This window comes from Pseudorasbora parva, chromosome 23 (genome assembly GCF_024679245.1).
Source record: "Pseudorasbora parva isolate DD20220531a chromosome 23, ASM2467924v1, whole genome shotgun sequence".
Taxonomy (NCBI): Eukaryota; Metazoa; Chordata; class Actinopteri; order Cypriniformes; family Gobionidae; genus Pseudorasbora; species Pseudorasbora parva.
The window spans coordinates 37,074,362-37,089,394 of NC_090194.1; the positions used below are offsets into that span (position 1 = coordinate 37,074,362).

The 15,033-nt window shown below is 41.3% G+C and overlaps 1 protein-coding gene across 2 annotated transcripts in view; it reads right to left on the bottom strand.

Annotated features, from left to right (window-relative positions):
• unc5cb (unc-5 netrin receptor Cb) overlaps positions 1–15,033 on the bottom strand; it is a 313,489-nt gene that overhangs the window by 262,829 nt on the left and 35,627 nt on the right. The gene's annotated exons all lie outside the window — the stretch shown is intronic.

Below are 15,033 nucleotides of genomic sequence, written 5' to 3' on the forward strand. Positions count from 1 at the left end.
TTTTGGGGTTTATTCACTATGTGTGTTTGCATAGACATTTGCTTGAAGGACAGCATTGGGCAGGATGTGGAATAGTGTTGTCAATAAATAAAAAATGTCTTTTTTTATCCAATGAATCAAAAAAATAATCATCCAACTGACCAATCATCAAAATAATAGTTAGTTGCAGCCCTACTTCCTTTACCTTAGAACCGCCGTATGAAAGCTGTCGCTGCCAAGTCATCTCGGTCTGTAAGTAAAGACAAAGAGTCCTGTACTCGACCAAAAGGAAGTTAATTAAATTAAGTGGTAATTTTAAGTTAAATCCTAACAGTGCACAACTGATAAACACAGTGCTTTTCTTCTTTCCAATGCAAATCTGGTCGGGGTGGTTCAATTAGTCTTTTATGGAGATACTCAGATTCATTCTCTAAAAGACAGACAGACTCTACAATCTTAAAAATAAAGGTTATTAAATGGTTCTTTGGCGGGGTGTATGGTTCACTGAAGAACCTTTAATATCCAAAGAACCTTTCCATTGCACAAAAGGTTCTTTGTAGTGCAAAAAGGTTCTTTAGATTATAAAATAGTTCAGCAATAATGATTCTTTATAGAGCCTTTCACAAAACGGTTCTTTGGGGAACCAAAAATGGTTCTATGGCATCACTGTGAAAACCCATTTTTGGTTCTTCCTGGCACATTCAGTGTTAAGAGTGTATGTGAATTGGCCATCAATGCCACCCCAATGCGACAGAAAATGAAATTCCCAATTAAGCCTTTAATTCGAGTCAAAGCACATTTACTTGGCTTTAGACAAGGTCGTCAAAGAAAATACTATTAACTATTCCAACAACAAGAACAGACCTTGGTAAAAAATAAATAAATCACTCATCATATGCACCAAACATCTGGAATGAACTTCAAAATACCTTAAATCTAGAAATCACCCATCTATAAATACTTTTAAAAATCTTTTAAAGTCATCTCTGACTGAAAGGTGCACTTGTTTTTAACTAGGTCCCTTTTAACATCAATTCTATGTTTGTATTAGATAAACATTGACGAAAGTACAAAAAGAAAAGTACAACGACGTGTTTGTGTAGTGTATGTATAGAGATTAGTGACGTATTGTGTAATCTATGTCTTGTCTTTTATGTATATTTTCTTTTCTTTTGGCCGCCAATCTTGGCCAGGACTCCCTGGGAGAAGAGTAACTCAATGGGACTTTCCTGGTTAAATAAAGGTGGAATAAAAATTTAAAAATTGCGACAGAAAATGAAATTCCCAATTAAGTTTTTAATACGAGTCAAAACACATTTACTTGGCTTTAGCTCATGCAACATCTTGTACTTTAAAAAATTCAGTGAAAAGCCCAACATTAACACTACAGTTATAGACGTCTAACCGCGGTCCGCACTAATGATGTCGTCCCCAATGATGGCCAGACACAAGCGCCGCACATTAAATCAAACAGGCAATGGAGTTAAACAGTGTCAGACGGAGTAAACGTTACTGCGCTCCAGCCTGCACAGCGAGAGCAAATAGGTAAGTGCTTGGTGCTAATTACAGCTGACAGACCACTGGAGTGTGTTTGAGAAAAAAACTAAAGGGTCAGGATGAGGTACAGAAACACACATTGATGAACACACTCGCACACAGACACAGCATTCACAGAAACCACATCGATAATGCTTATTCTGTGGTCCGGGGACATGCATGGCAGAGTTTAAATAACTTTAATGAACCTTATCTTGTCCGAATTGGAAATAGAAGCCCACACAAGGCAGCATTTATCAAGGGGACGAGGACTGACTCTCGAGCTCGTGTCCAGTGCCTATATATCATCCAAATCGCAAAGAAACTTCACACTAGAAAAGAAAGAGAAAGGCGTCTGGATCCACGAGCGTGAATGTCAACTGTTGTGGGTGCTGTTAAGATTATCAAAAAGTTAAAACCCTGAGATGTACCGTTATCTATAAGTGTGTATATGTAGGTATGTATTGGGATGGGTGCCGAAACCCGGTATTAAACGGGCCCCGGGAGTTTTTAAAAGACCGTTGTATCGATAAGCTCGGACGTTATCGGTTCTGCTGTCGCTACTTTAAAAAAAATACACGTGACGTTTAATGTTGATGATCACATTATTTTGCATATGCATCTGCTTTCATACGATCTCGTTTTACTGCATCTTCCTTGCGTTTTTTTGATCAGGTTCAGAAGATGCACAGTAGTGCCCCCTAGCGTCTGACAGTGAAAACACGGACAATTCAGTTTTTGGCCGGGAAGAGTTTTATCACAAATAACGGAAAATTACATGTTTGGCGGGGAAAGAGTTAATGAACAACCAGGTAAGCATGACCTGGAGAACACACACACACACACACTGTGTGTAAATCAAATTTATGATTTATCAGAAGGATTTCATTTAAACCTTGGCACATAAACAGATATAAATCCGATCTTCAATTCCCGCACAATATGCAGATTTAATGGAGTTGACACTGAAAACAACAGATATGAGCTGCGTTTTATTGATCATCAGCTGATTTCACAATCAAAGCCTGCGATATGAGTGAGCGCGGACACAGCACTGGTGAGATCGTTCAGTTTATGGGCTTTTAATGAAGATGATTGTGTGTTTGAGCATCTGCGACTAATGTTTGGTAGTTTGTGCTTTGGCTTAATAAAGAGATACTCGTCTGTGTCGATGGTTGCTTCAGTAGCACTGTCATCCCTGACTATAACATGACATATAGCCCATTACACACACACACACAGACACACACACATTGTTGCGAAGAGTTAAATTTACATATGTGGTTCCAAGAACCAGATGCATTTAGACTTTAGTTTTGACTAATGCAGCTCAGACCTCCTCCTGAAGGGGCTTTTAGTATTGTGTGTATTTGCTCTAAATGCTCCTGTTGTCTTCTGTGCCCAGACTTGAGTTTTGTTCGATATATTCGAGAAGTGTTTTCTTTAAGCAGGTAAAATTAAAGCTTCAGTTCATAAAACTGACCAAATTGTATACATGAGGATAAGCACTGATGCATCGTGATATCGACTTGACCGAAGGCATAATAATCATAATCGAACCTTTACTGAAATGCTCTACATTAGCACACAAACACTTTCCTTCACAGAAAATGAACTCAAATTGATTCCAGCATGTTGGAAACTGACAGTATTATTATGATTTTCACTGAGCTCTACATTTCGTGATTGCTGACTAAGAGTCTGGCGAAAAGAAGATCGGTTAAAAGGCATAATTAATCTGCATAGCTTTTAAAAATAGCCAGCATGATACCTTAAAATGCTGTCTAAGTAGGTAGCTCACTTGTTTTAAAAGCAGAATGTGTGTGTGTGTGTGTGTTTTTGTGACATATGAGGACACAAATGTGTATAATGCCATGGGTATGACACAGGTATTACAGGAGAGGGTGAAATATGAGGACATTACCCATGGCCCCACTTTACAAAAGGCTTATAAATCACACAGGAGGAGTTTTTATGAGAAAGTAAAAATGCAGAATGTTTCCTGTGATGGGTAGGTTTAGGGGCTGTGTGTGTGTGTGTGTGTGTGTGTGTGTGTGTGTGTGTGTGTGTGTGTGTGTGTGTGTGTGTGTGTGTGTGTGTGTGTGTGTGTGTGTGTGTGTGTAGGGGCAGTGGCAGTGGCAGTGTAAGGGGATAGAAAATACAGTTTGTACAGTATAAAAACCATTACGCTTATGAAATGTCCCCACATTTCACAAAAACAAACGTATGTACGTGTACGTGTACGTGTGCGTGTGCGTGTGCGTGTGTGCGTGTGTGTGTGTGCTGTCTCTCCGAGGACAGCAGGGGTTCTGTCCCGGTCCTGTTGTATTTTTATGAGAGCAGTGTGGAGCGTTACACCATTTGTCTCCCAGTTGCTTCCAGGAAGAAGTTTATAAATACACTGAGTCTTCCCACAATTATTTTATGACAGTGAGTTTCAAGAGACACTTGACAGCCCTCTTTTCGTTCCCCTTTTTCCTCCTTTGTCTCTTTTGGTTTGTTTCAGTGACGTTTCACCCACAAGAGTCTTACAGAAAGAATCAAAAGGCTGAACATCAGCACACTGGGAAAGAGTCCCTGCTTTGTGCTGCTGTGTCAGACGTCTTTTCTGTGGTAATTTTAAAGGGCACGAGATAAGAAAAGTTCACTGGAAGTGTCTCTCTCTTTCCCTCTCTCGCTTGCGATCCTCTCTGCATCCCTCTGAGCCCTTTTGAGCGGCGGTGGAAAGCGGCCTAAGAAAACAAGTGGTGGAAAAGGTTTTCAGCGAGTTAATTACAACAGGGTGAGGGCTGTGAAAGGCCGCATTGTTTGTGTCAGGGCCAGTCAGCATCAAAGGTCTGCTTCAGGCACGTTCAGCGCACCTAAACCCCGCTGGGCTGGACGGCGCTCCACGTTTAACATCGCCTTAAATGACGCCCTCGTGGCTATTTGCTGTTTTTCTTCAAAGTGATGAAACAATATTTGGAGAAGCAGAATAAACATGATGAGAGAGTTAATGGGCCAGAGGGGAGGAAAGGCGTCATGCGGTCCGGCCCAGTCAACGCCGCTCTTGTTTGCCATGTTTATTAGGGATGCTACAATACAGTTAGTCCACGGTTCAATATTTATTTATTTATTTATTTATTACATTTATTTGACATGGACATAATTACATTGGACGAACCATATGCATTTGCGTGAGTGTTTTAGCACACTAGCTAACTTTCATTACCTGTCCCCGGGAGGCTTTTTTAAATAGAGTAATAAAACAATAATAATAACATTGCCAAAATGATAAAGAATTTTTTATTTATATATATATATATATATATATATACACACATTACATTCATATTTAATCATTTAGCAGACACTTATCCAAAGCGACTTACAAAAAGGAATAATATATAATTTAATCCTTTAATATAATCCTTATATATATTATTCCTTTTTGTAAGTCGCTTTGGATAAAAGTGTCTGCTAAATGATTAAATATAAATGTATATATATATATATATATGGAATAAAACTAACAAATGAGAATACTAAAAATAATTACAAAGAGGGAGAGAGAGAAAAAAAATACAAAAATGGCATAAATCAAAATAAAGAAAGAAAAGAAAGAAAGACCAATATGTTCCAAATTATTGCCATACACAAACTATAGAACAAAGACAACATGATCAGAAAATGACCCAGTGTAAGGCTATTCCTGCGAGCACTGTGGTGTTGATTTGAACCATTGTCTAAGTGCTCTGTAAAATCATTGGCGTAACTCGGTTTTGAACCACGGTTTTCAGTTCAGTTCTGATGGCTTGTAACATCAGTTTTTTGCTATTTTATTCTTAAACGACAGGAACCCATAGCCATACTTTGAAAGTATGTTTCAGTTTTGTTTTGTTTTTAAATCTAATTAGTTTAGTTGGCATACAATTGGTGCAGGTCTGTCTTATAAAATATTAGAAATATAAACATCTGTGAGAAAGAGAAGAGTAAACAGTGAGAATATCAGATGTGTATCAGTGTATTGGATCCGTGCATTCGGCCTTAAAGTGACAGCAGCTTTGTAACTTTTCTACAAGTATTTAAATGAGTTTAAGTTAGTCGTCTGCTAGTGTGTCAGATGGAGCGTCACTGACTGGCTTAAACCATGATGGCATAATGTGCATTATTTTATTATTGTTGTATAAATGCACTTGACATAAAAAAGGACATTTACTTTTGAAAACAAATACTTCAGTACTTTTACTTCAGTAAAAATCTATTTTTAAAACTTAAACTTGTAACGGAGTAATATTTGATCAGAAGTAGTTTTACTTCTACTCAAGTAATGAAGTTGTGTAATTTGTCCATCTCTGGGTGTGATTTGAACATATGTCACGTTGTTCAGTATATTGGGATGGAGGCAAATGATAGAATTTGTAGAAAAATTATTAACTAAATGCAAAACTGCAATTCAGAAGCGAACCGTGAATGCCGTTCCGAACGGTTCAACATTATATTGAGAATTGTGGCATCCCTAATGTTTACTCTGCAAGGAAGAGTCCGCTGACCTTCTGGGAGGTTATCCTTATCCGGACGTTTACTTCTATTGTGCCACAAATACAAGTCAGGAAATGACATCAGGAGCATCCAAAAGCTGGAGCTGGCAAACATGCGGTCTTCTGTGGTTGCACATAGCATGCGAATCTCCCCGGAGTGGACTGTGGGCAGCGCCATATGTAATGGAAACCAGACTAATGATACAAAACAACAAAAACAAAGAGCTGGGGAAAAGCTGAATGTCATTAAAAGATGCATGCGTGTCTATGCTGGGAAGCAGACTGTTTACGCTCTTATTTCAATCTGGGGGCAACGCTTGCATCCGAGGAGCACTGTGTGAAAACACTGCACATACTTATGTTTGCTCTCAACGTGGCACATTTGCAGACGCGCTGCACCTCATACTGTGAAAAGCAATTTTTGTTTGGGGGGTCTTTGTACCTGAGCCCCAATTATGTTATCAGAGACAAAAGCGGCTGCTGTGGAGAACTCGGAGTTCTTGGGCAACTTGCTCACTGCAGAAAAATGCCTTTCTTACTTTTTATTTTTGTCTTGTTTCCAGTCAAAATATCTTACATTAAGAAACATTTACTAGATAAGTAAAAGTAATTGTCTTGTTAAGATTATTTTTCTCACCCCATTGGCAGATTATTTAGCTTATTTCAAGCAAAAACTCTCTTCATTTTTATGAACTGAAGCATTCTAGTAAATCCTTCTTGTTTTAAGAATTGTTAGATGTTTGGACTAGAAACAAGACAAAAATACTAAGTAAGAAAAGCATTTTTTGCGGTGCTCTGCAGTGATTCCCTTTCCTATGGTGACCTATTTCTTACACTTTAAAAAAAAAAATTCAGGCCCCAATTTAACATTTTCTAGTGACTGATCACATCTAAATGTTTCCATTGGCCGAATTTAATTTCTGTGAATGAAATTGCCTCAATTCACAAAAATTCTATTTGGCCAAATGAAAAATTAAGATGTGATCAGTCACTAGAACATTTTCAATTGGAGACAATTTTTTTTTAAAGTGTATTAAATCAGGAAGTTAAGCTGGGACATAAGTAATGGCTAGTGCTATGCAGGTGGCATTAGTAGAGGGAGACGTTCTCATTCTACAGACAAAAATCTGCATACGCCTCTGCGAACAAGACACGTCTTAGTTCGGCATGCATGTATAATCGTTGCATGAACTGCATGGGCTTCAAACTAACTCTCACAGTAAACAATAAGCCTACAGTTCATCCTCCTGTCAGATGCATGTGCTGTTTATGGCATTTCATGTCTTTAGTACTTCCATTTTGCATAAAGGGCTCGTCCTGACTACGGTTGGGTAACGTTGATATTTTAACCGGTATTAGCATCTCAAAGCGATGTGGGGATGTTTCCCTCAATAACTGCAGAACTAAGTCATTTATAGAAGTGTTATTGACATTATGCCATCGTCTGTGATGCTTGTTTACTGTAATATTTACCAGTCAATAGTAGGCTACTTATCGGAATTCATAAAAACAACCATTTTTATTTATTTTTATGTAATTTCTATGAAAAGATTTCCCACACATTCTGTGTTAGTATTTTCTGGTAATCAAATGAAGACATAAAACAATCATTTTATTTATCTTTTAATTTAACTTTGTAAAACAAAGTGCTGCACAACTGAGTTAGAATTAAAACATGGAAGAGAATTTGAGATTACTTAAAGTTGAGATAAATACATAACTGTTGTAAATTTAAGATGCGTCTCAATGTAATAATGAATCTAACACTAATGTAATAAATTCTTCAAGTTAAACCGAACTTTTTTTTTGACGGGTTGCCGTAAAGAGCTTTGAGTTTGTGTGCCTATGATTTGACTGTAGTTTCTCTCAAATAAAACAGTAAAATGCTCATGAAGTGACTCTTAGAGCGGCTCTGGAGATGAAGTTCATGCATTCATGTCCTCATTTGAGATGGAAACACACCACCGTGTGTGTGTGTTAAATTAAAACTGCGTGTCTGCTCCATTCATTCACAATTCTCAGGTACTGATATTTGGCAGCGATTCATTTAATTTGAACCGGTACTCTGTACTACCGACGTAATTCAGTAAGTGCCCTTAAAAGTACCGAGTTCAGTACTCAACCCTAGTCCTGAGGTACACATCATATGTAACGATTTTTGCGTATTCCTGTGTCGAAGATGTTTCTGCCCCATTTTCCTAGAACAAAAAGACTGCAGATTAACCAGCTTTTACAAGTAGACCAAGCCTTAGCTGTTGGTCTCAAAGCTACAGACCCAAATTAAAGGGATAGTTCACCTAAAAATGAATATTCTGTCAACATTTACTCACCCTCAAGCAGTTCCAAACCTGTATGAGTTTCTTTGTTCTCCTGAACACAAAAGATGATATTTTCAAGAATGTTTCTAACAAAGCAGATAGAGCAACCATTGGCTATCATGGTATTTTTCCCTACTATGGTATTGAATGGTTGCTCTATCTGCTTGGTTACAAACATTCTACAAAATATCTTCTTTTGTGTTCAGCAGAACAAAAAATCTAAATGAGAAGCTTATTTTTGGGAGAACTATCCCTTTAAATGGGATATTTAATCTGTAAAATAAACTCTTGCAATATTACAAAACACCCCCCTTTACATGCCTCGGTCGGCAACGGCGGGTCACGACTGAACAGATGTCTGGAATAAGATATGACAGCGGGCTACAAGAACAAAAAGCATTGCATGTTCTGCATCAAACGCACTGCCCGGCATGTTTTTTAGATGGCACAATCAAAGGACAGATGATTAAACTTGCCGTCGCCCCACTGTGAGCGGGCCCAGGGTGAATTTGGGGATGTAATTACAGGACTGGAGACTGGGTTAGATCATGCCGGAGGAGTTTTGCTCTGGCACTCACCTGCATCACATTAGGAGAGATGAGAGAGCTTAGGACAGGGAAATGAAACTGTTTACCCAAGAGTCAGTCATCAGTAAATCAATGCTGGACAGAACGGCCCATGGGTTCTGACAGGATATCCTGACTCTACGGCTACAGGACCCTGCTGTGTGTGTGTGTGTGTGTGTGGGCATGTTTTTGTGACATGAGGACACAAATGTGTATAATGACATGGGTATGACAGGTAGAGGGTGAAATATGAGTACATTACCCATGTCCCCACGTTTTAAAATGCTTATAAATCATACAGGATGAATTTTTTTTAAAAAGTAAAAAGGCAAAATGCTTCCTGTGTGTGTGTGTGTGTGTGTGTGTGTGTGTGTGTGTGTGTGTGTGTGTGTGTGTGTGTATCCCCATAAGTCACAAACAAAAATGTGTGCGTGTGTCAATGTCCCCATATGTCACAAAAACAAACGTGTGTGTGCGTGCGCGTGTGTGCGTGCGTGCAGGTTTAGGGACAGTGCAAGGGGATAGAAAATACGGTTTGTACAGTATAAAAACCATTACGCCTATGGAATGTCCCCCTATGTCACAAAAACAAGTGTGTGTGTGTGTGTGTGTGTGTGTGTGTGTGTGTGTGTGTGTGTGTGTGTGTGTGTGTGTAGGTTTAGGGACAGTGCAAGGAAATAGAAAATACGGTTTGTACAGTATAAAAACCATTACGCCTATGGAATGTCCCCCTATGTCACAAAAACAAGTGTGTGTGTGTGTGTGTGTGTGTGTAGGTTTAGGGACAGTGCAAGGGGATAGAAAATACGGTTTGTACAGTATAAAAACCATTACGCCTATGGAATGTCCCCTTATCTCACAAAAACAAGTGTGCATGTGCTTTAGATTATAAAATGGTTCGGAAAAAAAGGGGTTTAAACAACCTTTCACAAAGCGGTTCTTTAGGGACCCAAAAATGGCTCTTCTATGGCATCACTGTGAAATTTTAAGGGTGTATTGAGGCAATAGTTCATAGTGAGTGTTCCTCATACTAAAACGTCACCATGAAAAAGTAAATAAATCATAAACAATTTAAAGAAATGAGACACTTACTAAAAAGATGCAATATTTTGTTTATCAGCTCGTCCTTTGGCCATTAATCAACATCAGAGAAACGTTAACATGCAAATATGTTGTTTAATTATTTAAATATTGACTTGAGCTCTAAGGGGTTTGGCTGAAAAAAAGTTTGGGAATCCCTTTCCTAAAGCAAAGTGAATTATGTAATCAAATCAAACGTATTTTCTGATCAAACACCAATGCAGTCTGTCAACATGCCAACAAGATCACATTAAACAAATACACATTTCAGCAAGAGAGCTAGCAAGACTGCATCTATATTCTCAATCGCACTGCAATGTTTCTGAGATCTGTGTTTTTAAAAGCTAATTTGGGACAAAATCTGCATAGCATTAACACATTAAACACTGTAAACTTACACTGAAACCTAAAATTAGCTAAAATACTTAATGAATAAATGCGCAGGGAGGGCAGCTGACACACAAAACGTTTAATTTATCCGGGGGAAAAAACAGTACAAGATAAAGTTTGGCCTGCTTAAGACGAGCCAGATTTAACGCTGTAGCTAATGGGCTTAATTAGACGTCCACGTAACCCTGCTCCAAGATTCCTGATCCCGGGAAACAGAGAAGAGACTTTTGAATAGGATTACAGGAGACTAGCATAACTCAGACGCTCCGGTGAAAACAAACAAGGCTTTGAAGGTGACGGCGCCGAACAGGGTCTTGGACGCTAGTCAAGTCAACTTTATTTATATCGTGCTTTTACAATGACGATTGTATCAAAGCAGCTTCACAGTGCTAAACAGGACAATATTGCAACGCAGTTGAGGGGACACACACCGCAGTTGGGGACACACCACACCGCAGTTGAGGGGACACACCACACCGCAGTTGGGGACACACCACACCGAAGTTGAGGGGACACACCACACCGCAGTTGAGGGGACACACCACACCGCAGTTGGGGACACACCACACCGAAGTTGAGGGGACACACCACACCGCAGTTGAGGGGACACACCACACCGCAGTTGGGGACACACCACACCGCAGTTGAGGGGACACACCACACCGCAGTTGAGGGGACACACCACACCGCAGTTGAGGGGACACACCACACCGCAGTTGAGGGGACACACCACACCGCAGTTGAGGGGACACACCACACCGCAGTTGAGGGGACACACCACACCGCAGTTGAGGGGACACACCACACCGCAGTTGAGGGGACACACCACACCGCAGTTGAGGGGACACACCACACCGCAGTTGAGGGGACACACCACACCGCAGTTGGGGACACACCGCAGTTGGGGACACACCACACCGCAGTTGGGGACACACCACACCGCAGTTGGGGACACACCGCAGTTGTGGACACACCGCAGTTGGGGACACACCACACCGCAGTTGGGGACACACCACACCGCAGTTGGGGACACACCACACCGCAGTTGGGGACACACCACACCGCAGTTGTGGACACACCGCAGTTGGGGACACACCACACCGCAGTTGGGGACACACCACACCGCAGTTGGGGACACACCACACCGCAGTTGGGGACACACCACACCGCAGTTGTGGACACACCGCAGTTGGGGACACACCACACCGCAGTTGTGGACACACCGCAGTTGTGGACACACCGCAGTTGTGGACACACCGCAGTTGTGGACACACCGCAGTTGTGGACACATCACAGTTGAGGACACGCTGGTCCTGGTCTTGGCACACGCTGGTCTTGATCTCGGCACACGCTGGTCTTGGTCTCGGTACATGCTGGTCCTGGTCTCGGCACACGCCGGTCCTGGTCTCGGCACACGCCGGTCCTGGTCTCGGCACACGCCGATCCTGGTCTCGTCACACGCTGGTCTTGGTCTCGTCACACGCCGGTCCTGGTCTCGGCACACGCTGGTCTTGGTCTCGGCACACGCCGGTCTTGGTCTCGGCACACGCCGGTCTTGGTCTCGGCACACGCCGGTCCTGGTCTCGGCACACGCCGGTCCTGGTCTCGGCACACGCCGGTCCTGGTCTCGGCACACGCCGGTCCTGGTCTCGGCACACGCCTGTCCTGGTCTCGGCACACGCCGGTCCTGGTCTTGGCACACGCTGGTCTTTTTCTCGGCACACGCTGGTCCTGGTCTTGGTTTAGGTGGTCTTGACTCCAACACTATTGGACGCGGCCGGCGCACCTGACAGAGAGGACACGGCCACCGACAGAATAAACAGCAGGATTAATGTCACTCTGAGCGGCTCTCTCCCACGGAGACTCCCCTTTTCTCCCGCTAAGGGATTATCTGTCAGAGCCTGGCTGAATCACCGCACCAGACACCCTCGGCTGTCTCCGCTCGTTGGCACGGCTCTCACTCACTGCTTCTCCAGGCCAGATCGGTTTATCATAAACCCGCCCCACCAGTGAGTAATGCGAGGTAGACAAGGACAATGACAAAACGACCTTCTGTCTGTGCGCGAGATGGCCGACCACCCCAACGCTTCCGCGAAAGCATATCTGATGACCCCCATCCCTGACAAATCCGCCTCCAGGGAGCTTCCCAGACACGGATACTTCTGTCCATGTAATTGATCATCGGACGTCAGCTGGCAGGTAGAGCTGTGGGACCGGTGAAGAAAGAGGCTGGGGAGATAATGATTTAAGTGACTTTGTAGAGGTCAGAGGTTCGAGACGGAGGTCACACGGGGGACTCTTGTTTGGTTTACTTTGTACTTTTACTCTTTTGTTCTCTGATATCTCTGTCTTCGCACTTCGCATCGACAGGGAAAGCACTTCGCATCTCTGCTGCGGTAGAACTACGCTTCGGCCCATCATTATAAATCAGCCTGTTAAGAGTTATAAAATTTTAAAGAGCTGCTCTCTGGATTCACTCCGGGGTCTCCATTAAAGAGACTAGAACAGATGACGGCCAACACGGCAACAAAGCGAGCCATACGTCTCTTCCTGTATTACCTAGCAACTCAAAACACACTCCATTCACTGGCTTAATGAACATTCCTGGTAGGGGTTGATTCATCACTGCATGTTACTCATGTTTCTTTATAATCTTTCATGAAAATATAACATGTTGCTACACCTCTGATGGATAAAATCATGTTTGTTATTAAATCATAACTGGTCCTACTTTATATTCGGTGGCCTTAACTATGTACTCGCATAAAAAAATAAGTACAACACTGTAAAAACAATTGTAAAAAAAAAAAGTAAGTGGCCTGGTTGCCTTAAAATTGAGTTTATTTAAACAAGCCCGTAGGAACGAACCCTCCCTCACCACCAAATGTCCAGAATTTAAGTGTTCTTTTAAGTAGTGACGGCCAATAATTTGAATCCGGACCTCTGTATTTGCCCAATGTGTAGGCTATAAATGTTGTGAAATAATTGCCTAATAATGTAATATTACTTTGCAGCAATGATATTTCACAGCACCAAAATCTTCTCATCTGAGCTGCCTGCGGTCCGTGACTGTCTGTCACCGCTCGTCAATGTCAAAACATTTAAGATGACCAATCAAAACAAAGTAGGCGGGCTCAATGTTCGCTGAAGGTGCTGAGCGCTAATTCCAGCGCGAAGCTTCAGTTAAATGGTCATACAGATGACGAGATAAGATGTAGCTAAACTAAACATTTCATATTTGGTAGCCGTTTTAGGATTGAAATGTTAAACTACCGATAAAAATAATCAGGCCAACTAATAAACCGGTTTAATTTTTTAACGTGATTAGTTAAAAATATTCTAAATAGTTTGTTGACTCCTTTAAGAGAGGAAGAGGGCAAAAGAGAATTGAGAACTGATGGAGATTGAGAGAGCAGGAATTGACAAATAATTTACTGCCCACTGACTTAGTTTTAAAGCTATTTATCTTTTTTGGGGGGGCTTTCAAAATGTCTTCAAATGCTCATATGTAGATCAGAGAAATCAAAAATGTTGAGCATGCCCCCGAACCCCCCTAACTACCTAGGGTGTGTCCCTGTGTGTGTGAACAAACTACGTATATAACTGCGGTGTGTCCCTGTGTGTGTGAACAAACTACGTATATAACTGCGGTGTGTCCCCAATAAGTTAGTAATCCTAGAAAATGTACATTCACAACATAGAACTATACGTAAACTTTTTTGTTTTGTCACGAGAATTTGTGATTCAAACTTGGTGGGGAACTTTGACTTAATACCATGAAGGACATTAAATTAATAAATCGAAACTCAAAATATTATTGTATCTGAACCACATAAAAAATAAGATAAATCATGAAAATAGCCCCATTTTGCATGTTTCTCTGCGTCATCAGAAATAAAACACACACAATTACCCAATATGCTTACATAATCTATTAATAATATTTGAATAAAGGTTGTTGATTCTCAAAAATGTTCATTGTATTAACTCACATTTGTAATATCAATGAATTCAAAATTAAGGCAACCAGGTAACTTTTTTACAGTGAATCTATATGATGTTCCTTTTGCATTGCAAAGCACTTTTGCTGATATTGAGGTGGATACAGGTAAAGTTAGGGACAGGTGTGGGTCATTTAAGGGTAAAGTTAGGGACAGGTGTGGGTTAGTTTAAGGGTAAAGTTAGGCACAGGTGTGGGTTAGTTTAAGGGTAAAGTTAGGGACAGGTGTGGGTTAGTTTAAGGGTAAAGTTAGGGACAGGTGTGGGTTAGTTTAAGGGTAAAGTTAGGGACAGGTGTGGGTTAGTTTAAGGGTAAAGTTAGGGACAGGTGTGGGTTAGTTTAAGGGTAAAGTTAGGGACAGGTGTGGGTTAGTTTAAGGGTAAAGTTAGGGACAGGTGTGGGTTAGTTTAAGGGTAAAGTTAGGGACAGGTGTGGGTTAGTTTAAGGGTAAAGTTAGGGACAGGTGTGGGTTAGTTTAAGGGTAAAGTTAGGGACAGGTGTGGGTTAGTTTAAGGGTAAAGTTAGGGACAGGTGTGGGTTAGTTTAAGGGTAAAGTTAGGGACAGGTGTGGGTTAGTTTAAGGGTAAAGTTAGGGACAGGTGTGGGTTAGTTTAAGGGTAAAGTTAGGGACAGGTGTGGGTTAG